This window comes from Thunnus albacares, chromosome 10 (assembly GCF_914725855.1).
Source record: "Thunnus albacares chromosome 10, fThuAlb1.1, whole genome shotgun sequence".
In the NCBI taxonomy this organism is placed as follows: Eukaryota; Metazoa; Chordata; class Actinopteri; order Scombriformes; family Scombridae; genus Thunnus; species Thunnus albacares.
Window position 1 is genome coordinate 32,848,893 of NC_058115.1, and position 23,880 is coordinate 32,872,772.

General features: G+C 41.0%; 1 long non-coding RNA gene and 4 other non-coding genes across 5 annotated transcripts; 4 read left to right on the forward strand and 1 right to left on the reverse strand.

Annotated features, from left to right (window-relative positions):
- Positions 1 to 2,773: 2,773 nt before the first annotated feature.
- LOC122990710 lies at positions 2,774 to 5,992 on the reverse strand. Its single transcript, XR_006405453.1, has 4 exons — positions 5,330 to 5,992; positions 5,185 to 5,257; positions 3,340 to 3,437; positions 2,774 to 3,245 (listed from the first exon to the last, which is right to left on the reverse strand). It is a non-coding gene; the product is annotated as an uncharacterized LOC122990710 (long non-coding RNA).
- Positions 5,993 to 20,375: 14,383 nt separating this feature from the next.
- On the forward strand, positions 20,376 to 20,457 carry trnas-gcu. The gene has a single exon. It is a non-coding gene; the product is annotated as a tRNA-Ser (tRNA).
- Positions 20,458 to 20,985: 528 nt separating this feature from the next.
- On the forward strand, positions 20,986 to 21,067 carry trnas-gcu. The gene has a single exon. It is a non-coding gene; the product is annotated as a tRNA-Ser (tRNA).
- Positions 21,068 to 22,483: 1,416 nt separating this feature from the next.
- Positions 22,484 to 22,565, forward strand: trnas-gcu. Its single transcript has one exon. It is a non-coding gene; the product is annotated as a tRNA-Ser (tRNA).
- A 481-nt stretch (positions 22,566 to 23,046) lies between these two features.
- On the forward strand, positions 23,047 to 23,128 carry trnas-gcu. Its single transcript has one exon. It is a non-coding gene; the product is annotated as a tRNA-Ser (tRNA).
- Positions 23,129 to 23,880: the final 752 nt, after the last annotated feature.

A 23,880-nucleotide genomic window follows, 5' to 3' on the forward strand; every position in this document is an offset into this window, starting at 1 on the left:
ATCAGTTTCGGTTGTTCTTACAATTATAGCATTTTATATTTTTATTTGAAAGCAACTTTGCCTTTTATCCTCAATAATCTCTTAAAGGGTTTTTTTTTCAGCTCTATATTCATATTCTGGGGCTCTACTGGAATATCTTTGCATGATTTCCAGTTAAAAACTCCTTATTTATCTTCTACTGGTCCTTTATGCAGCCCCTCAGTTCAGCCTCTGTCTGAAACAGGCCGTTTTAGCTCCTGTCTCTTTAAGGCCCCGCCTCCTGATGAGCCCACTCTGTTCTGATTGGTCAGCTTCAGCTTTTTTTTTTTTTTTTTTTGTTCTTTACCCAGAATGTCAACTTCTCAAATACATCTGTACATGTTTGAGCTGAAATCTGAAATATGAGACAACACAAACAACACTTTGACCATGTTTAGCATTGATATCCAACATCATAACAACATAAACATAACAGAAAACCAGAAAACAACATATGTCCGCTTTAAATCCGTATTGTTTAAGGCAGTTTTGTATCTCTCTCAGCATTAACTCAGCTGCTACTTGACTGAACGTCCCTGCGGTTGATCCTCAGACTCTCCGTGACAGGCGGACTGCTTCTCCTCTGCAGAGCCTCTCTGACAGAAGTGCTTACTTGCAGTTTGCCTTCAGTCCTTAGACTGTAACTCTGCTGCCTTTGTGCTTCAGTCACTCTGCTGTCATTTAGCAGCAGCAGCGGCGCAGCAGCAGCAGCAGCAGCCGTCCGACAGCATCTCACATCCTGACTCACGGCCTGTCGTTAGCTCCTCGGCTTATCAGAGCAGCGGCGTAATGGCGTTGCAAAAAAAAAAAAAGCCTAATTAGATCTAAATTAGCGTTACTTTCTTGACTCAACATTATGGATTGAGGATGAGGGACTAATTACGCTGCTATTAATGCAGAGAGAGGTTAATGACGGGGGAGGGGGGGGCAAGTTTGTCACCAAAACAGAACGAGGGACGTGATCGGTTCATTTCTGCTGAGGCGAGCACTTCTGACAATTTGTGAGCCGGCTGCATTCTCCCTATGCTCATGATCAATGTACACTTTATATGTGGTAAACAAATAATAACTCAGGTTTCCAGGCAGTCAGCAGCTCAGTAGATTAAAGCATAAGCCTCAGGATGCGTGGACGCGACATATTCGCCTGTAATTATGTGCGTAACAAATCATCAGGAGGTGTTTGTCTGAACTTTAGATTACAGCCACTGCACAGGTGGAGCTGTTAGCGGGATCACAATGATGTGAGATTAAGGCATGAAAGGCAGCAGCTGAATGAAGTATGAAGCATGCAGCGACATCTGCTCATCAAAACTACACTGAAACACGCTGTCAAATCTCCATGTGAAGTCATTGCTGTAATTTACTGGGATGAAACATCCAGAAGATCTTTATGATGGTGATTGACAAATGTAAAGATCTAAAGTGACATCAGCAAAATGATTAGGTTCATCCTCTGAGAAGCAGATTTGACCTCTGTTAACTTATAATGAGTTAGAGTAGTTAGTTAAAGTAACTCAAATCTGTGTGTTGCACCCACTAGAGATTAAAAGTATATTCAGGGATAAAACATGTTTCATGATTGTAATGGATGAAGTTATGACCACCCAACATGAAGAGTATCCAAATATAAGAATATCAGTTGTTCACTTAAGCTTGAGACAAATCTAAAAAGGTGTTGAAACCTACAAAACTGGACTGACCATCCATAAAGATTGTCTCCACCAACTGGCACCAATATACATATATATATATATATATATATATATATATATATATATATATATATATATATATATATTTAGTCTTTGACAATCAGGAAGAAGCATAAACTTTACAACTGAGTGTGAGAGTGATACCAATAATCTCATGTTTCTGTACTAAAAGCAACATGGAGGCAACAGGCCGCTTGTATTAATACACCCATGGCTAATATGCTGTGCAGTTTCAGCTGAAAAGCTAAAAAAGGAGAAAAAAAAGCAGAGTTTCCTGATTCCTGAGACTGTAATTGGAGGTGAGTGAAGCTAACTTCAGGTTCTGGTCGGCTGTGCAGCTCCTGAAGTTGATGTTGTAGAGACGTTAATTTTCTTTACAGCTCAGTTTCAGTTGGTCAGTGCTCTCTCACACCACAAACCTTTCTTCTTCTTCTTCTTCTTTATTTTACTGCATGACTCCATCACACTGACACACGTCACGGATCCGCTCCAACTCGCCCCCATCAGTCCCCACGCCCCCAAATCAGATTCACACTTTCACATTCAAGTGTCCAAACTTTTGATACTGTATAAACTCAGTTCCTGAGCCTCAGAATATCTGTCGTTTGGGTCGCTAGGGAACATCTTGCGAAACAGGAAGCAGCTCATGAGGCTGAGCTCTTGACTTTTATAATCTGACATGTTTTGAAACTGAAGAGTGTGTTCTGCTACATATTATTATCTAATTATATGACATTTACATAATGTTGTTAAATAACTTGAGAGAGCAGGAGAGCGAGAGGGAGACAGGGAAACCATCGCTAAATGCTAAGCTAAAGTAGCTAGCTGATCTGAAATGCACGTAAACAGCTGTGTGACTTGCGAGAAAGTCGCTAAAAGAAGGAGAAAGCTAAGAGTGCGTTTAAATGTACAGCAGTAATGAAGGATATAGCAAAATTAGCTGGGTTGAGATGGAGAAACGATACCAGTGATACAGAAACTCCAGCAACAGGAAATGAGACAAAATCACTGCATGTCACATTGTTTATGACTGGTTCGTGGAATTTATTGCATAATTTTTGTTATAAATGTTAATACCAGGAAGGTTTACAAAAACTTAAATGACAATATTTCAAATTTGGATTGAAACTAATTTGTAACAGTTTTTAGATGTTTACTATTATGCACATAAGACCCTAAATTACATAGTCAGAATGCTGTTGTGGATTTGGGTTTCCAGTAGCTTTAATATAATTTATGAGATGTTACAGTGCAAAAGATAAAGCAAACATGGAGTGAAAATTAGTTTTATGACTAAAAAACAAACAAACAGAGTACACTTTGAATGTTTGATGCAAAACAAAGAACGAAAATGAAAGGAGAAGTGAAGTTTTGAGTGTTTAACTTGCGACTGTGTGTGCAGCTGACTGATGGGAGCAGACGCTACTCAGCCAGCCGGAGTTCCTCGATGTTTCCCCCATTTTCAGCGACTTTAAATGTGACCCCAGAGAGACACACAAAATCTGGAGCTAAATGCTGAAGACAAAGTATGCAAATGAGTGATTAGTTCAATAACAGTTTCCCAACATCAGGCCTTAAGCAACTGCTCCGCATCTATTATAACAATTACCATATGCGGCGCAGTGTCGTGATGGATCAGCCCCTCGCCACCGCCGCCGCCACCGCCACCATCCCCAAACCGCAGCCACCGAATGAGCAAACAGCGTGCTAATGGGAGACAGAGGAAGGGTAAAAAAAGAGAGAAAACACATTCAGCCCAGTGTGACAATCAGCTCATCTTGCAGACGAAGAGAAAAGAAAGAAAAAACATCTGTGGGAGGAAACTGCCTTATCGACCTTGACAGAGAAAGAAATATCACTTCTTTTTTTTTTTTCCTTCAAATTGACCTTCAACCATCATAAGATAAGTTCAACGGAGTTGTTAAGTGGGAGGATCTATTTCAGGCACCCCTGGTTCTGGAGGTAAAGGTGCCTGGTTGAATCATCTGTGTTAGAAAATATCTGCACCTTTGATAAAAATAAAAAATAAAAAAGTCAAAGGTACAAGTCTGTAAACATAAAAACTTTTGGGGGGCAAGTTAACTACGATTCCCAAGATGCATTTCAACGAGAAACATCCGATCCCAGAGTTTAAAATTTGGTCATGTGGTCTGCTAAACGGCAGGTGGAAGCTAAAGATTTTACAATTTTACAAGATGTAAATTAAATCAATTTAGTTCCAGTCATTACATCATCATTACATCATCATTACATCATCATTACATCATTCCCACTGAGTTTATTAGACATCCAGAGTTCATGAAGTAAGAAGTCTGCATCTATTTCTGCATTGATGATGTGGTAACATAATAATAATAACAGATCTTGGATGGACATGAAGCTTTTTTGGTTGAATCATCAGTACAAACACTTAGAAAAGATTCGGTTCTTTGATTGAACAAAGACTGTTAACATAAAAACACTCTCAGGCTGCATTTTAGTACAAAAACATCCAATCACAGACCCTGAAAGGAATGTGCTGCTGACTTTGAACTGAGGTTTAAGGTTTTATTTTGTAGAAACCTGATTAAAGATGAAGTAGTTGAACTTTTGGGTGAATTCTGCAGATACTGCGATGTGTTTTGTTCCCTCTACAATCATTAAATGTTCTGAATTCTCAGATTAACGCCTCTGACTGGCTTCTTCTCCATAGCAACACTACCGAGGGTCATAAACATCAGGAGTATTTAGAACGAGCCGCCATGAACACGATTGGAGACCCCTGTGTGTCTGTGTTGAGGAACATTGATATTACTGACAACTTGGTGTCAAATCTTTAGTATTTTATGTCCAGTATGCATGACCAGAGTCAGACTGGGAGAAATCCCAGTGAGCCGGTCGCTATGTGGGCCGCTTGAGCAGCCCGTCATGCAAAAACAAAAGCAAGAGCGAGAGAGACATCAGCATCAGCACTGGTTCAGAAAAGAACATCCAGAGATATTGTTTGTTCAGTTTTAATCAACAGAGCAACAAACCGCACAACTGTCAATACATTTGCTGATCTCTGATTGGTGCAGGGAGATAAATGACATCACCTTTTCTTTTCAACTGAACTCCGTCTACTTCAAATGAGTGTAAAGAAAAGACAAATACAGAAAAATCTCAATTTCATGTCGCCGTCGAACCTCCATCACTTATAATAGAAGCTCACAGAGAAAATATGTTAAGCACCTTTTTTTTTAAAAAAAGAAAAGGTTCAAGGACAAATGTTTGTGATCCACATGGCTCCTTCTGTTTAACATCTCTACTGTTCACAGTGCAGCTTGCCTTTTGATTCACACGTTTTCTACGGAGTATCAGTATCATGAAACAAGACAGAATAAGGCAATAAGGTCAAATTATGAATCTGCAAAGTATCCAGTAACTTCAGCTGTCAGATAAATGTAGAAGAATAAAAAAAAAGAACAATATTCACCTGCGAGATGTAGCGTTGGAGAAGAAAAAGTCTTCACACTCAAGTGTAAAATATCTTTTTATCTATTTGTACACTGTAAAAAAAACCCTGTCATGTAAGAAAAGTTAGCCCAACCTTGAGATACAATTATGAGACTGAGCCTCACTTAGCCTCAGCACGCTGGTGTGTCTCCATGGTTACGGGCCCTCTCTCTCTCTCTCTCTCTCTCTCTCTCTCTCTCTCTCTCTCTCTCTCTCTGAGCTGGCATACGCTAACGACACCGTTGATTTGTCGCCCGGTCTCGGCAACCTTGTAAGGTGACGGCGAGGCGCGGGCCCCGTGTACGTGGTGGCTGGACTGCTGGTGATAATTAGTCTCTGTAGCGGCGCCGCTCTGACTGGGCGCACATGTTCCAGCTGTCACAGGTGTATTCTGGGAGATGCGGTTCGGTGACAGCCGTGACAGCGCCATCTGGACCTGTCCGTATCGCGGGACGCCGACTCTGTGGTGACAAGCTGCGAGCGGCGTCGAGAGACTGTGAGATGAGTGTGCATGTGCAGGCGTGTGTGTGTTTGTGTGTGTGCTTTTGTCCACTGTGTGTGTGTGTGTGTGTGTGTGTGTGTGTCTGATACCTTGTCTGAATATTCAGGATGCCAGCAGGAGAGCATGTTGCATGGTGTGTGAGCAAATGGGTGTGTGCACATGGATGTGTGTTTGCTGGGTTTCAGCTGGAACTCATGTCGCTCCAGTGTGTAGTTTTTAATGTGTATATGTGTGTGTGTGTGTGTGTGTGTGTGTGTGTGCGCAGTACGTGTGTGTACTGTGCTGTGTTGTGTGTTTCATGTGTGTGAGTTCTGTAGGTGGATGTGTGTTTTTATTCTCGGTCTATATCTAGCAGTCCAGCAGGAATTCATGCTGCCGGTTTCAACATTTATACATGTGCAGTTTAGTGTGTGTGTGTGTGTGTGTGTGTGTGTGTGTGTGTGTGTGCGTGCTGACCAGTATGTCTGTTATTTTCAGTATTAAATCATGAAGCGTTCGTATTATTACAACAGTCCTATTTTTAACCAGCTGAAAGTTGGTAGTGTTGTGATCCGTCTGTGCTTTCAGAATAAAATATCACAAGAGCTGCTGCACATATTTGCATGAACAGTGTGCGGTGAAGAAGTCGCTGGAGAGATGTGAACGGACGTCATGCCTGGATAAACACAGTAAAGGGCCACATGGGGGCAAAGATGAACTGTTGACCCCTCTGATATACAGGGACTGATTAAATATTACTTTCTATAAGCTATAAGACTTCTCAAAGTTACAGATTGTGTCAAAATAAAAGCATTTAACACATGCGATTGCAAGACACCACTACTTTAAAAAACATGCATCTTCTGGTAAAACATATACAAAGGCATGTAAGGTGTCATTATAAGCTGAGCTGTTGGATCAAGAACACACAGGAAACTCTGTTGACAGTTGTGTTGCATTGTGGGTAATGTAGTTGCCAGGTTTTGACAAAGGAAAAGAATATGTGAATGAAAAAGATGCTGTTAATCGTGAGTCCAATAGTGTTATAGAGGCATAACGCTATATCAAGGGCTTTTTTAAAGGTCACAACATTTCATAAATTAACTCAACTATGTTTCATGAATCTGTAGAGACCAGAGGTAGAGAAAAATGAGGATAATAACAAAAAGAACTAAAGTTCCTGGTACATTAAGTCCTGAAATCAGAAGAGCTCTCACACATAAAAATAAAATACAGGAGCAGGGACCCAAAACTTCCCGGAAACTGTCATAAATCTTTCAGTATCAGTCTTTTCAGTTTTTTTTCTATTCCCCTTAAAAAAAAAAGTTCTCTCCTTGAGATACACTTGTCCCAGCGCTTATCCCGTTCCTGGAAACATGCCCTGCGGTCATCTTTCGTCACCGTGTCCGGAGCCTCCTGCCATTCTTACTGGATTTCTTCCAGGGTGACGAATCTTCTCCCTTTCAGTCCCAATACGCTGAAGGCGAACGCTACCTATCAGCAAATCAAATAATTACACTCTACTCCCGGGCTATCGATGGCTTCTGAGGATTACACGGTCGATGCTTATATTTCTAGCTAGCTACAGCAATGTCTATACAGTCGGTGCACACAGAGACTGGAAACAAAACAACCAAACTCATTAAAATAAAGCAAAGAAAAAATTCATCTGCAGTCCAGTCATTTTTTTGACCTCCTGACCTTTGCTCTAGCGCCACCATCAGGCCAACTCGTACACAAAAAAATAGCAAAACAGGCTGTAATTTAATTAAAAGCTTTCAGACCGAATGAATCTCTGAATGAGAATCAACTTCAGATGCTTTTCAGAGTCTTTGTTCCTGCAGGAACATGATGGATGTGATGCTACTGCAGCTACATCATGTGTGTGTGTGTGTGTGTCTGTGAGAGATGAAACAGTAGATGAAACGCTGTGTGTGTGTGTGTGTGTGTGTGTGTGTTGGGGGTGGTGGGGATGGTGGTGGGGGTGGTGGTGGGGGTGGTGGTGGTGTAACAGAGCGAGGTGTTGCCCGTTATACCGAGCCTCCCCCTGGGCTGGTAGCTCTGGAAGCTCTCTGGAAGCTCACTTCACTCAGATACATGCAGATCAAACGCTGCATTGATCTCTGGGCTTCACACACACACTCACACACACATACATACACACACACACACACACCAGTACCAGCACCAGCTCCACAAACACCCCCGTTCTTTCCACCAGAAGCTGTGTGAAATATGAAACACATGTTAATTATGATCACGCCGAGTGTCAGTTACAGCTCAATGTGAAACCTTTTTTTTATCTTATCCAGGGAAAAGTTAAATGAGCTCGGTGCGCTCTCTCCCAGCATCGCTCTGATTGGCTGATATACACTTGGGTTGACAGGTGATTTATTTAAAAGCCACATTAATATATTTTTTGTCCACTAGGGGTCAGAAAACGAAAGCTAACATGTTAGCAAAGGTCCAATTTTCACTTCTTCTTCTCCTTTTAGCTCTGATTTGGTCTCAACCAGCTCCTGAGAAAGATATCTGGATCTTTAGTTGCCAGTTTGCTGAAGAAAATCAGACAGCGTTGGTGCTGTTGAAAGGTGTATTTGTTATGCTTTTACGCTAGGCTAGCTACCATTTTCAAAAATCTCCTGATCTTTAAGTCGTAACAGAGTAAAAACATTTTCTGGAAAACTGGTTGTTTCGAGGGAAATTTTTTTACACTTTTGTATTTCCTGGAGATATTTTCCACTTTGTATTCCATGACAATATTGTTTTCATGAAAAAAAGGTTGAAAATTAAAAATATAATTACTTATTATAGTTCAGATTTTACAAACAATTTACCCATCTTGAGGTTGTTTATATAATACATATTCAAAGCTAATTGAACTTTAATATTGATTAATTACCCTTTCCAGTTGATATGTAGTCATCTCTTTATGTTATCTGTATTATTTTTTGTTGACTTTATGAATAGAAAACCTCAGTGATGATGTTCTTGTAAAAATAAGTCGCAAACAAAGCATGGAATAATGAAAGAAAAAAAAGAAAGATTAGATGCATATTTACCAGGGATGGCACACACTGGTGCGAATACGTGTCTGCATGAGTTGAAAATGTTTTAACTGAGTGAAAATGTATGAATCTGCTTTATAAACGTACAGAGACGACAGGAAAAATGAGAGAGACTGAAAGAGAAATACAGAAAGAAACTGAGTCAGAAGCTCAACTGAACATAAACACACATGTTGCTAGCTAGCTTACAGCTAACATCTGTATAGTTAGTACTTTGGTTGTTTGGGGCAAAAAAAACACAAATGAGCAGTCAAATTTGCGCAAATGACACATCACTCGTCTGTCCAAACACCATCTGAAAAGGTCTGCAATGCTACCTGAGAGTTTTGTCTGGCCTAACAAACTTCACCTGAGTGCAACAGCTAATATTTCAACAGTATATCACAGCTGAAACTGTGCTCAGTGAATGAAAGGAACATTAATTCTAAATTGTACTGTTTAGCATTACGACCTCGATTATAGTTTATGAGTAAAGAGTAAAGTCTAGACCTGCTCTATGTGACAAGAGCTCTGAGATAATATGATTTGGCACTATATAAATAAAAATTGAATGACCTGATGTTTTAAAAAAAAGCAACATTATTGTTAAATCAGAAGCTGGTATTGAAAATTGAGTCCGTTTCATAGACTTTAGTTATTTTAGACGTACAGCTGGTTGTGTTCTGATAACACTGATAACTTGGCTTCTTTTGTTATGTGAAAAGAAGGTTTTGTAGAAAATTATGTCTATATTTCAGAAAATCTAATAAAGCATTGTATTGGTAATAAAAACTAATATTATACCAGCACTATACTGGATAATTTGAAGAGATACTCAGGCCTGTTAATCATAACAGCACACAGTGCCTTAAAGCAAAGCCTTCCAACCAGCTCTCATTATGAGTCTGAAACAGCAGCAGATAGATGACTGAAATGAAAAGAAGTACATGCAGAGCACTCTGTATGCTGTTGGCAGTGTGTCAGTTCCTGCAGCCTCACCTGCAGTCCTGTAATCTACCATGGAGATGAGGTGGACAGCGAATGGAGAAACATTTTCTCCTCTTATTTAATCCAAATAGTTTGTTTTTATGCATAACAATAGTGTGAAGAGCCCTTGATTTAATTAAAATCCCCCCGGCTGCAATAACAGAAGCTTAACATCAGCGACAGACAAAGCAGGATGAGTTTGGTGAGGCTAAACATGCCCTGTAGCAAACTGACAGCGCTAGCTCCAGCCTAATGAACGCTCTGCTCTGTATTCCTGCCGCTGCACGTGTGGACTCGCAGCCGCTGTGTTTTCTTCTGAATTAAGTCGTTCCAACACTTTCGGTCCACAGTTAAATATTTCTACAGCTACCGGCCATGAGAGTTGATGTGAATATTCATGGATCCCAGAAGGTGAATATGAATATTCTCAGTGACCTCCTGACCTTTTCTAGCACCGTCATTAATAGGTGAAAATGTCCACTCTGATAGCAGAAGTGATGCAAAGTGCTTGACGTGGAAGAGAATCAAGCAAAGAATAAAATGCAAATACACACAATGAAATGAGAAAAAACACAAGGATATAATCAAAAATATGCAAAAGTCAAAAGAAAATATAAAATTACAGTTTTAAATTGTCAAATCTTATGGATCCAATGGCGGCTAATCCGGCTAGCTCTCTGCTAGGGGTGTGCCCGAATACAAATACGTTATTCGGCAAAGCACAAATAGTGGGGTTTTTTTATGAATATTTGTTTCATACAAATATTTTAAAAATTATTTGTTTTCAAGAAGAAAAAAAAGACATGTCAAATACCAGAGTGCAGGTCGGTTACATCGCTGTCTCAGTGTCTCTCCTCTGCTCCGCTGTGACGTCTATCAACAGGTCTCAACGAGGGGAGTCACATCCACCTGCTACATGACGCACATTTCCTTATTTGGACGAGTTGGGGGTGTTCCCCAGAGATAAAGCTGAACTATTGATACAAATGAAGCGCTCCCAAGGGAACACTTCATGAACACTTATTGTAACACTTTAATTTTCTAAATATAAAAGCGTAATAAAAACAAAAACAGGATTTTTAAGCCTCTTTACACTTTTATTCGAATACAAATACAAATAATTTTGCTGCCTCAACGAATACAGATACAAATACAAATACTGGGTTCTCTGCACATCCCTACTCTCTGCTAACTTGAATGGGGATAAAATAATCTAATCAAGCGGCTCTTCTAGACTCTCCAAATGTTATCAAACCGAATGGATCATGTACTGTATATTTATTTTATTCTGTTTTTAATGTTTAATTATCTTGTGTATTTATATTTATTTTATTTTTTAATTGCACATTCATTTTTTGTACTGTACATGTATTTAGTTTTTATTGTACATCTAGTTTGTATATTGCACATTTATACATTTTCTTGTGTTGTATGATGGTAAGAAAAGCACAGACTCTTCATTACACACAGCCTCTAAGACACGACAAGAAAGTTGAAACTCAAACTTTATTAATAAATTGACAGCGAGTTGTAAGCGGCACGCAGGGATTATAAAAGAGAGGCAGAGATAGAGACTGTCTGCATCACTGCACAGTAAGATGTCTTTTCATTTCAAACTAGATTTCCAATCAGAGCCATCTGCCTTTTTTTGAAGCCTCTTTTTCTGTATGTTTGGGCTCGTTTTGAAGAGCTCCGCCGCTCTCGTGTGAAACCTCTCCTGCATGACGCTGATGTTCGGCCTCGGCTGAAGGATTACACGCTCATCTGGACGGTGACATGATTCACGGATGGTGAACGTCTCGCTAAATATGACTGGAAGAAGTTTGCAAAGGCTGGCAGTCAGAGACGGACTTTACTGTTACCAAGGAAGGCCCCAACTGAGAGGAGCCCTAACAAACTATGATTAGATATAAATATGTTCCTATACAAACATATATTCACTTTATATTATTTAGTAACATTGTCCCCATGCATACTACTGAGCAACCTGATTTATCCTGTTTAATGGTACAGTAAAAAATGCTAAGCGAATCATTGTTTTCAACGAGTCATTCTGGTCTCAATCTCTAAATTCAGGACCTCTAATAAGTGTGCTGGTGGTCATTTTGGAAATTATTGCTCTGTTAAGATTTGGAGACTTATAGCAGCTTTGATGTCTGCTGTGTGGATGTTGATTGACAGCTGTGATTGACAGGTGGCTCACCTGCTGCTCTCTCCGGCTCTGTGACGCACGTCACAGACCACGTCCACACTAAGCCGGCTACATTCATAAACACATCTTTTTCTCTCCGTTGAACAGCCTCCAGAGTGTTTAAATGTGAAAACGCCGGCTTGGTGTTGTAGTGTGTATGAGGAGAAATGCTGTCATATCACTGACATAACAGATGGTGGCAGTAGTGAGGCATTTTATTGGAGGAAGAAGAAGAAGAAGAAGAAGAAACACTACGACAATAATTGTTCTCTTTATTGTCATTTATTGTTCATCGTGTAGCTAATCTAACTGTTGGAATCTGCTGCAATAAACTAAATGTCACGAAGCCGCCGCGGTTATTTCTTCTTCACTGGTTTTCTGTGGCTGACCAGTAGGAGGAGAATTACCAGTTTTGGCGCCTAATTTAGATGTTGGACTTAATCACTTAAACCCCACTATCACAATTTCATGTGAACTTGATTATGAACATTCTTTTAACCACAAACTTAATTGATCATGAACTGTATTTTTTCATTATATACTTTCTTGCCCCACAATTAACTTAATCTTTTTCAAGACTGTCCTTCAAAATAAAAGCAACACAACAGGTCATAACCACCAGCGGCCCGAAACAACCTAAATTAATTCTTACATGACAGATGAATAAAACACTACTATAATGCTCTCGACTCCATATCATAGCAACAGCAAAGACTGCTGCTCCTCTGCTAAATTACTGACTGAGAGTTGTGACATTCAGATTTAATTATGGTAGATGTTAATTATATAAGTTGTGCATTTTTTTACAAAAATGATAAATACATTCACTTATCTCTCCTCTTTCCATTTAAATAGATTCTGAGGATCTCACATTATCTGATCAGCTGTTCTAAATTTAAGCCTCCACACACTGAAAAGATCCACAAGTACCACATATGGTTCAGTTACCTCGTTAATACAGTAACAATTATCTTCTAAATCAGGGTGAGAACGACAAATCCTCTGCTGTTGATTCACAACAAGATCCTTATAATATTGATCTGAATTAAATAAATGCTGCTGCCACGTTTTCAGATCCTCACGTGATCTTTATCGACCCCATAGTGTCAACAGGAAGTGACCCACCCTCCTCTTATCTAATTGCCAAAATGTGACCCCCCACCATCACACTGTCACATCTCAAACCCCCCCTCAAATTTCCCGTACGTCTCCACGCTCCGGCGGCGTCACTCCTCCTCCTCCTCTTCGTCTCTTTGATGAAGAGGAAGTGGATCAGCAATCAGGGTGCTAAACATAGCGTGACCCCCACAGACTACACACACACACACCCTGCAGTGTCTCCCAGGCCTCCCTAATCCTCTGATTCGTTCCGTTTTTCTAGGCGGGCAGTGAAGTACTCGCTCTCCAACACATCAAAGACACACTGCGACACTTCCTGTGTGTGTACATATGTGTGTGTGTGTGTGTGTGTGTGTGTGTATGTTAAATATACATACAAAATGCTGATAAGGTGAGTCAAGATGTTTCATGTTTGGATTGTGTGTGTTTGTGTTTGTGACAGTTGACCGGTTTCAGCTTCGATACACCAGTGACATCACACACAAACACACACACACACCAGTACAGTACTGAACTGCTCTGCTGACCCACAACAGTTCTGTAAATGTTTTATTTAATATCAATAATCATCAGTCATTCTGTTTGCGTGAGATGGATTTAAAGCTTTTGCTGCTGATCTGCGTCGATGTTGAACTCGCCGTCCTGCCGCTCATCAACTATCTGTCGGACTTTCACAATAAGAGCAGAGCTGCACGTTTAACTGTATAACAACAGCTATCAGGATTTGACCTTTCACGGTTAATTAAACTCGATCGGGTGCAACACAGCAGATCAAATCAAGCGCTCCCTATTCACAGGTGAACCGTTGAGCTTATCACAGGCATCTGTCTGCTGTTTGGTGAAACATTTTTTGTAAGATTAAAAGTTAGAATCTGCACACAGTGTTCATTACTGAGTCCAGTCATATATATATATATGTGTGTGTGTATATATATATATATATATATATATATATATATATATATATATATATATATATGAGGACTTAATTACCTTTCAGTAAAGACACTTAATGGCATCGTCACTATCTTATTTAGGCATGTCATATATTATTTGCAGAATACGCAAGGAATGTACTATATCAGTGTGATGATGTCATTAAGTCAGTGAATTGGCTGTTGATACAACTGAGCCCTGTTTTAATTTCTTTTTGTACCCAGTAGTGTTTATATTTTGGTTTATCTGCACCACTAAATGTCATGAATTAGCTGCTATCAGTTCCTGTTTGCACAATCACTTGGATTCATTTTGACACTAAAAGTCTAAACTAATCATGAGGAAAGATTATAGGTTATAAAAAGAGCCTTTATTGGATCGCAGTGAAGATGTAGACAGGAACTGTGGGGAGAATGAGAGGAGTCTGACATGCAACAAAGGTCTTGAAGTGGAGTTTGGTCCAGTTTTGTTGTGTTATGATTGTTGTAAATGAATGATGTGTGTTCTCATGTAACTAAGAGTCCAGTTGATTGGGACTCTGGTTGGTTTTCCTCATTGGTACGATCTGATGGGCAGATATGAACACAACAATCATACTCGGACCAAATCAAGCACACAGAGACCCTCTAGAGGAAGTGGTCTCAGTCTGGTCACAAACGAATTCGGTAGCCAGGTGAGGTGTGTTTTGCATGCTGGGATGTGGATGGGTGACATCAGCAGTTGCTAGAAGCTCGACGGAGAATGAATCGAGGTCTGACCTGGACTGACAACCAGGTACGTTGTCTTCTTGATATTTGGGCAGACAGGAGCCTCTTCAGGACCTTCTTCCTGTGTCTACTTTCTCACTCCTGCCCCAGAAACACCTGACCAATGAGAGGAGAGAACGTGGCTTTTATGATTTTGGTTCGCTTGGATTTCTTTCTGAAGAACCAGAGCAAAGCAACTGTAGGGTTGAAAACGTCCTTAAACAGCTGTCTGTGGTGATTCAACGTCACTAAACGTGCCTGAGGTGGAAAAAGAAGGTGCTCATGCATCTCACTCATGTTTTGGAGTCAGTGTGGGTTAACACTTTGTTTCTGATCTGTGAGACAGACGAGTGAAAAACACTTTTTTTGTGGACCGGCCTTGAGTTTAAAATCAATGCAGCGTCTAGTGACTCACAACAGTTCCCACAATGAAACAAAGTAAGTTGTGTTCACAATTCTGACAATATTTTCTCTAAAAATCACAGATAACACTTTGTATTTGATGTGATAATTACTGTTATCACACTCTTACGTTTCCACTAAATTTTTGCACATATTTTAAACCAATTTCTAAAATTTTGGTCCAATTAAATGTAAATCATCGCTGTATGATGAAGGCGACGGGAGTCATGGAGCTAAACAACTATAATTTACAGAGTTACCCGGAAGTCACTTACATTGCATTATGGGTACTGTAGTCTCTTTTTAGCTCAGCAACAGACTTTTCAAAATAAGGGTATAGGGTTTCTTTAACACTTAGGAACAGTATTAAATCACTTTAACAAGTCCTTTTGTTTTCTGAGTTTTTTGTTTTGACCTATATGACCTTAAGTTACATCACTTTTCACTTATAAATGAAGTTTCTCTGGAACCCTTGAAACTAGTGACTGCTGGTTCACTTTTTCATGTTTGTCTTACTGGCATCAACATTTGTTTTCATGTCTCCTCCCTCTACATTGCTGTGCAGTGTTGTCTGTTGTCCCTTAACAGTCTCACTTTATCTCACTGTTTGTATTGTCTTTACAAGGGTTAATTCTGAGTCCATTTGTAGCTGTTTGGACAACTTCCTGTCTTTTATCCCAACCACAATTCAGTCTCTGCATCATATTTTTTTTTTATTTTCAGTCATTGGCAAAACTCCCAAAATATCATCTGCTGCATCTCCCATCGCATGAAGGATTAAATTCACCTGATATTCTTTGGGTATTTCCCTTTAATCTCTAAAATCATCTGATCCATCTCCATTCTGACAGATTTAAGAAGTCAAATGGATGTGGGTGTGATATTTGTACAACTGCCACTGTCCTTATGTCTTCCCCCCCCATCGTTTTATGTTCAGGAAAACGTTCATGCCGCTCCGTCGTTTCTCCTCTTCTCTCCCTGGTGCGAGTATCTGTCCAGGCCTCGTTGCCTAGCACCTCACAGACTCGAGCTGACTCTCTGCCTTTGAGAGCATGCATCGTCGGTTGCGGTTTTCTGCACTTATTTTCACTACTAATCTGCTCCCCAAGTGTCTGCTCGCTGAGAAAAACATAAGATTAGTTTATAGCAGAGAAGAACACAGAGATCTTGAGTTCTGTTTCACTCTCTGACACCATGTGTAATGAAGGAGACGGGACGACAACAATTTACTGAGTTACCCAGAAGTCAGTTACATTGCATTATGGGTACTGTAGTCTCTACCACTACACCTCCTCTTTTTGTGCAAGTGTATGTTTCCATCATCCAAAAATATTAAAAAGGACACAAACTCTCATAATATCACACACTGACTACTGCTTCTCATTACTGGCAGGTCTCCCTACATGCATGTTCAAACCTCTGCAGATGATCCAGAATGCGGTGGGGTGTCTGGTCTTCAACCAGCCCAAAACAGCACATGTCGCCCCGCTGTTCATATCCCTCCACTGGCTCCCAGTTGCTGCCTGCATCAAATTCAAAACCCTGACACTCGCTTACAAAACAGCAACTAAAACAGCTCCTGCCTACCTGAACTCCATCATCCAGGTGTACGCTCCCTCCCGCTCACTACACTCTGCCAATGAAAGGTGTCTGGTACCAGTCGGTAGCCAGACTCTTCTGTAGTTCCCTGGTGGTGGAACGACTTACCAAACTCCATCTGATCCACAGAGTACCTCTTCATCTTTAAGAAAAAGCTAAAGACCTAGCTGACCCAACCTGACGGACATAAATATATAACTATGATATATAATATATAATATATAATAAATATATATAATTGTCCACTTCTATGCCAAAGTCCCTCTTTTTGTTACTATACTTCCACTGCAGCTCAACAGGGAAACAAACACAAAGAGGAAATTTGACGCTAAAAAGACTGTAAATGTGTCAGATATCCACTTGATATGACTAACTCTGCTGACTGCTGACTGCTGAAACCTCATATAAGCTTCACATCTACTTTTAAATGACTGTGTGGACACACTGTGGATTTTATCCCCCATCACTTACACTGAAAGCACCTTTGAAGGATCTTTTAATATGCAGTATCAACAGAAGGAATGAATCTTTCACTTTTCATATGGACACCTGACTGCTGTTTTAAGATATATTTCAAACATTCTGAATCTATCCTCTCTGCAAAGTCTAGAATCTTTTTTGCAGTACTTCATTTTTGTGTTTTATTTACTGGAAATTCAAAATGCACACACTGTAAAAATACATCACTTGTTAAAGTTTCCTTACCCACACCCAAAAAGGCTGCTGTTTTGGGGATCAGTGAGAGAGTGACCAAGGTGGTGATTTCAGACACAGTTTATGATTATTGTTACAGTCACGGAGCCTCTGTGCTAGTGAGAAACTGAAGGATGAATCATCAGGAGTTGAGTGTTCATTGGCATGAAGAGGTCAGGACTCAGCAGCAGGACCCAGTTAGCAGGACTCTATCAGCCGAATATGCTGATGCACTTTTGATGAAAGCTGAAATGTTTCCTAACTGCCGGTTCAGACGGATAATAACAGAGGTGAAAACAACATGTGGAGGTTCTTCCTCTCTGCATTTGAAGCTTTTTTCTCAGGTCAGCTGAAAACGCCGCTTGTCATTGTTGAAACATTAAGTCCCACTGTGCGTTTCTGACCTGAAGGACTCACATGCCGAGACTTCATTCATCAGTAATTGCTCGCCCACATTGTAGTGCTGACCTTCGACATGTCGGCATTCAGACCTGACACATGGGTACTTTATGTTCCAGACTGCTGTTCCTTCGGTCTGTCATTGTGGAGGAGGTACTGGGTGGTTAATTGCAAGCTGTGAACACACCTCCTCTTTTATTGAAGGATCTGGCTTCATCACTGGAGTGAACTCTGGATCCACTTTTCAAACTGAACTCAGATCAAACCCACTTTTCTCACAATTTACCATCATGTATCTGTCATTAGCCAGCAGGAAAGTCACTAATCCATACCGTATTCATCTACCTGAAAATATCTTAAAATGTCTTGTTTTGTCTGAGAAATAGTCCAAAACCCAAAGATATTCAGTTTACCATCAGTATGACAAAGAAAAGCATTATACCATCACATCTGAGAGCCTGAAAACAGACACTTTAGGGTATTTTTGCCTAAAAAAATGACTAAAACCATTATGTGATTACCACAAAAGTTGCCAATTTAATTTTCTGTCAATCAATTTATCATTGCAGCTCTAACTTGGAGATGCTTCATTGAGTTACTACAACCAGCAGTTGTTGTTGGTTGTTGTATATGTATATGTGCATGTACGTATGTGTATATACAGTATACACATATTTGTTTATTCTTATATGCATTTGTAATCTTTCTTTTATTTTAATTTTTATTTTATTTTGGTGAAGCACTTTGTACCTGTGTTTTGAAGCTATATAAATAAAGTTTATCCTTATTATTATTATTATTAAAAACACAATGTCTCCTTTTCCATTTCTATCTCTGCGTGTTCAATAATCAAGCTACAGCATGTCAATCAGACAGCTTTCCTTTTTTTAAAAGGAACGAGGCTACCAGATTCCCCCTGTTTCCAGTCTTAGTGCAAAGATTGTCTGAACACAGCCTGGATCTTTCTCTGGATAAGAGCCAGGTCATATGTCTTTGTAACAACAGAATTTCAGACTGAAATAATTTTGATTTTGCTGAGTTTTCATTATTTGACTTTGGAAAACTCTGACATGCAAATTCACATAGTGACCAATTCCATCTCAACAGGGTTGATGTTCAGGGGAAGAAAGAATCAGAGTTAAGTTCAGTCTTTTGGAGAATGCGGGCGTCGATCCCGCTACCTCTCACATGCAAAGCGAGCGCTCTACCATTTGAGCTAATTCCCCTACAAAAACATGAAGACACCTAACTCCGTGCTGCACTTCTCTTTCTTCCTCCCCTGTGAGGGATTTGTGTTCCTGGAGAAATCTGTCTTTATTTGGTGTATCCACTTAGAAAAGTTACCAATGAAGCCCTCAGGACCTTCCAGGTCTGTGTAAAGACATGTGCTCATAAAGCGTCTGTTTGAATCCCATCCTCGTCAAGTCATGTTCAATTCAATCTTCTGTCTTTATGCGATCACAGTCAGAGAGGAAATAGCTCAAATGGTAGTGTGCTCGCTTAGCATGTGATAAGTAGCGGGATCAATTGAAGTTGAACTTTTCTCAACTTCCGTTTGAGTAGCAGTTTTAGTTTTTGAGATTCCACGTCACAATGAAAGGCGTCCTGTTGTGTCTCCAGTGTTCACGTCTGTATGTGTGAATGGGCTGTTAAACTGTCAGCTAAGATTCAATCCTACAAAGGGGCAACTCAACTATTCACACTTTGAGTCATGTGACTCTGACCACTCTAACAACTGCCATGTTACCAGACCTCACAGATTGTCAATACAATGCCATCACTGTATGGACAATTAGATACCTTCAACAGACGAGGTGGCCGAGTGGTTAAGGCGATGGACTGCTAATCCATTGTGCTCTGCTCACAAGGCTTCTTGAAAGCGCTCCCAATGATACCTGTGAGAGAACAGAGAGTCCAAAATGGATGAGGCTGTTGTTGGATGTGTTTCACTGTTCGCTTTTTTACCCTCCTCTGTCAGAGAACAGCTGCTCCACAACAGAGACGTGGTTTACACTCAGCTATGAGAGGAGGCCATGATACTGCTACCTCTTTGAATAAATTGTGTATAAATGTCAAGATGAAGAAACAGAACAGCAGAGAGAAAATAGAGACAAACTCCGGGAGCTGTTGTGACTGACTAGTGGTGGTCCAGCCGGCTAGCGACTTAGCGATTAGCTGGCCAGTTACAGCAGTTCACCAACAAACCCTGTTAGTGTCACTATGTTCCTAAGGTTTTGGCAGAACCTAACAGCCCCAGCAGCCAGGCCTCTCTGTGCTGGACATTCAGGTCTTCTGGGACCTCTTTCCTTCTCCCGCTCTCTCTTCTTCTTTTACTCAGGACTTTGTGTCGTTTGGATCCTATTGATGATTAATTCAGGCCTTTCTGATTCCGATCATCTTACCCACGTTCAGCTGTGAAATTGGTTTTCCACATTAACTCGACTTTCCCGACGGAAGTCGAGTTTCTTTCTTCCTCCCCTGTGAGGATCCCCGCGTTCTCCAGAAGACTTTGTTGCTGTCTGATTGTCCATGCAATGCCATCACTGTATGGACAATTACATACCAACAACAGACGAGGTGGCCGAGTGGTTAAGGCGATGGACTGCTAATCCATTGTGCTCTGCACGCGTGGGTTCGAATCCCATCCTCGTCGAGTTAATTTCACTTTGATCTGCTGTGTTAGAATATCGCCGAGCTAACTGGTCCCATCGGTAAAGCCTCGATGCAGCAGCATTGAAAGCAGTAAATTCAATTCAACCACCCCAAGGATCCAGTCAAGGATGCAAAATCAATCCACACACCACTTACCAATCGCTACCCTTCTTGAAAGAGTTCCCTATGAGGGAACAGACAGTCCAAAATGCTATCATAGTGTGCTGGATGTGTTGCACCATTTGCTTTTTAACCTCCTCTGTCAGAGAAAAGCTGCTCCACAACAGAGACGTAGTTTACACTCAGTTATGAGTTGTGTTGTGTCTCCAGTGTTCAAGTCTGTATGTGTGAATAGGCTGTTATACTGTCAGCTAAGATTCAATCCTTCCAAAGGAGTTATGCAACTATTTATGCCTTCAGTCATGTGACTCTGACCACTCTCACAACTGCCACGTTACCAGACTTCAATGTGTTTCTCAGATTGTCCATACAATACCACGACTGTATGGATATTTAAAGCCTATCAACAGATGAGGTGGCCGAGTGGTTAAGGCGATGGACTGCTAATCCATTGTGCTCTGCACGCATGGGTTCGAATCCCATCCTCGTCGAGTCAACTTCACTCAGGTCTGCTGTGTTTACATGTCGTCGAGCTAACCGCCTTCATCGTTAAAGGCTCGATACAGCAGCATTTAAAGCAGTATGCATCCGGTCAAAGACGCAAAATCAATCCACTGACCAATCACAAGGCTTCTTGAAAGCGCTCCCTATGATACCTGTGAGAGAACAGAGAGTCCAAAATGGATGAGGCTGTTGTTGGATGTGTTTCACTGTTCACTTTTTTACCCTCCTCTGTCAGAGAACAGCTGCTCCACAACAGAGACGTGGTTTACACTCAGCTATGAGAGGAGGCCACGATACTGCTACCTCTTTGAATAAATTGTGTATAAATGTCAAGATGAAGAAACAGAACAGCAGAGAGAAAATAGAGACAAACTCCAGCAGCTGTTGTGACTGACTAGTGGTAATTCAGCCAGCCAGCGACTAAGTGATTAACTGGCCAGCTACAGCAGTTCACCAACAAACCCTGTTAGTGTCACTATGTCGCCAAGTTTTTGGCACCACCTAACAGCCCCAGCAGCTAGGCCTCTCTGTGCTGGACATTCAGGTCTCCTGAGACCTCTTTCCTTCTCCCGCTTTTACTCAGGACTTTGTGTAGTTTGGAACCCATCGATAATTGATCCAGACCTTTCTGATCATCTTACCCACGTTCAGCTGTGAAATTGGTTTTCCACATTACCTAGAAGTTCCCAACGGAAGTTGGAGAAGTAGTTAAATTCTTTTGGAGAATGCGGGCATCGATCTCGCTACCTCTCACATGCAAAGCGAAAGCTCTACCATTTGAACCAGAACATGAAGACATCCAACTCTGTGCTGCACTCCTCTTTCTTCCTCCCCTGTGGAGGATTTGTGTTCCTGGAGAAATCTATCTTTATCTGGTGTATCCACTTAGAAAAGTTACCAATGAAGCCCTCAGGACTGTGTAAAGACTTGTGCTCACAGAGCATCTGTTTGAATGTGTGACTACAATCAGAGGGGAAATAACTCAAATGGTAGAGCGCTCGCTAAATAGCGGGATCGATGGCCGCATTCTCCAGGAGACTTTCCTGTTGTGTGTACGTAATGTTCCCTGGAACTTTTGTGTGCAGTGACAAACAACTCAACCTGTACAATTAATTCAGAATTGAGATAAAGAGAGTCCTCTTACATCTACTGCAAGCACTCTGCTTGCATGTTTTCTCTTCCCATGTCCTTTTTTTCAATCTCCCCCTCCTGTCTTAACTTTGGCATAAAGTTGAACTTTTCTCAACTTCCCTTTGAGTAGCAGTGGCAGTTTTTGAGATTCCATGTCACAATGAAAGGCATCCTGCTGCGTCTCCAGTGTTCAAATCTGTATGTGTGAATGGGCTGTTATACTGTCAGTTAAGATTGAATCCTTCCAAAGGGGCATTTAAGCACTATCAACAGACGAGGTGGCCGAGTGGTTAAGGCGATGGACTGCTAATCCATTGTCCTCTGCACGCATGGGTTCGAATCCCATCCTCGTCGAGTTAACTTCACTTTATCTGCTGTGAAGTTAACCAAGCTAACCGATTCCATCATTAAAGCCTCGATGCAGCAGCGTTTAAAGCAGTAAATTCAATTCAACCACCCAAAGGGTTGCTACCCTTCTTGAAAGAGTTCCCTATGAGGGAACAGAGTCCAAAATGCTGTCATAGTGTGTTGGAAGTGTTGCACCATTTGCTTTTTTACCCTCCTCTGTCAGAGAAAAGCTGCTCCACAACAGAGACGTAGTTTACACTCAGTTATGAGTTGTGTTGTGTCTTCAGTGTTCCAAGTCTGTATGTGTGAATAGGCTGTTAGACTGTCAGCTAAGATTCAATCCTTCCAAAGGAGTTATGCAACTATTTATACCTTCAGTCATGTGACTCTGACCACTCTCACAACTGCCACGTTACCAGACTTCAATGTGTTTCTCAGATTGTCCATACAATGCCACGACTGTATGGATATTTAAACCCTATCAACAGACGAGGTGGCCGAGTGGTTAAGGCGATGGACTGCTAATCCATTGTGCTCTGCACGCATGGGTTCGAATCCCATCCTCGTCGAGTTAACTTCACTCTAGTCTGCTGTGTTTACATGTCTTCGAGCTAACCGCCTTCATCGTTAAAGCCTCGATGCAGCAGCGTTTAAAGCAGTAAATTCAATTCATCTGGTCAAAGATGCAAAATCAATCCTCACACCACTGACCAATTGCAAGCCCTCTTGAAAAAGCTCCCTATCATACCTATGAGGGAACAGAGAGTCCAAAAAGGATGAAGCTATCGTAGTGTTTTTTACCCTCCTCTGTCAGAGAAAAGCTGCTCCACAACAGAGACGTGGTTTACACTCAGCTATGAGAAGAGGCCATGATACTGCTACCTCTTTGGATAAATTGTGTATAAATGTCAAGATGAAGAAACAGAACAGCAAATAGAAACTCCGGGAGCTGTTGTGACTGACTAGCAGTAGCCCAGCCGGCTAGCGAGTTAGCGGTTAGCTGGCCAGTTACAGCATTTCACCAACCGGCCCTGTGAATGTCACTATTTCACCAAGTTTTCACCAACAAACAGCTAACAGTTCCAGCAGCAAGGCCTCTCTTTGCTGGACAGTCGGGTCTCCTGGGACCTCTTTCCTTCTTCTGCTCTCTATCCCTCTTCTACTCAGGACCTTGTGTCGTTTAGGTCCTGTCGATGATTCTTACAGACCTTTCTGATTAAAATCGTCTTACCCATGTTGAGCAGTGAAATTGGTTTTTCGACATCAACTAGACTTTCCCGACAGCAGTAGAAGAAATAGTTAAGTCTTGCGGAGAATGCGG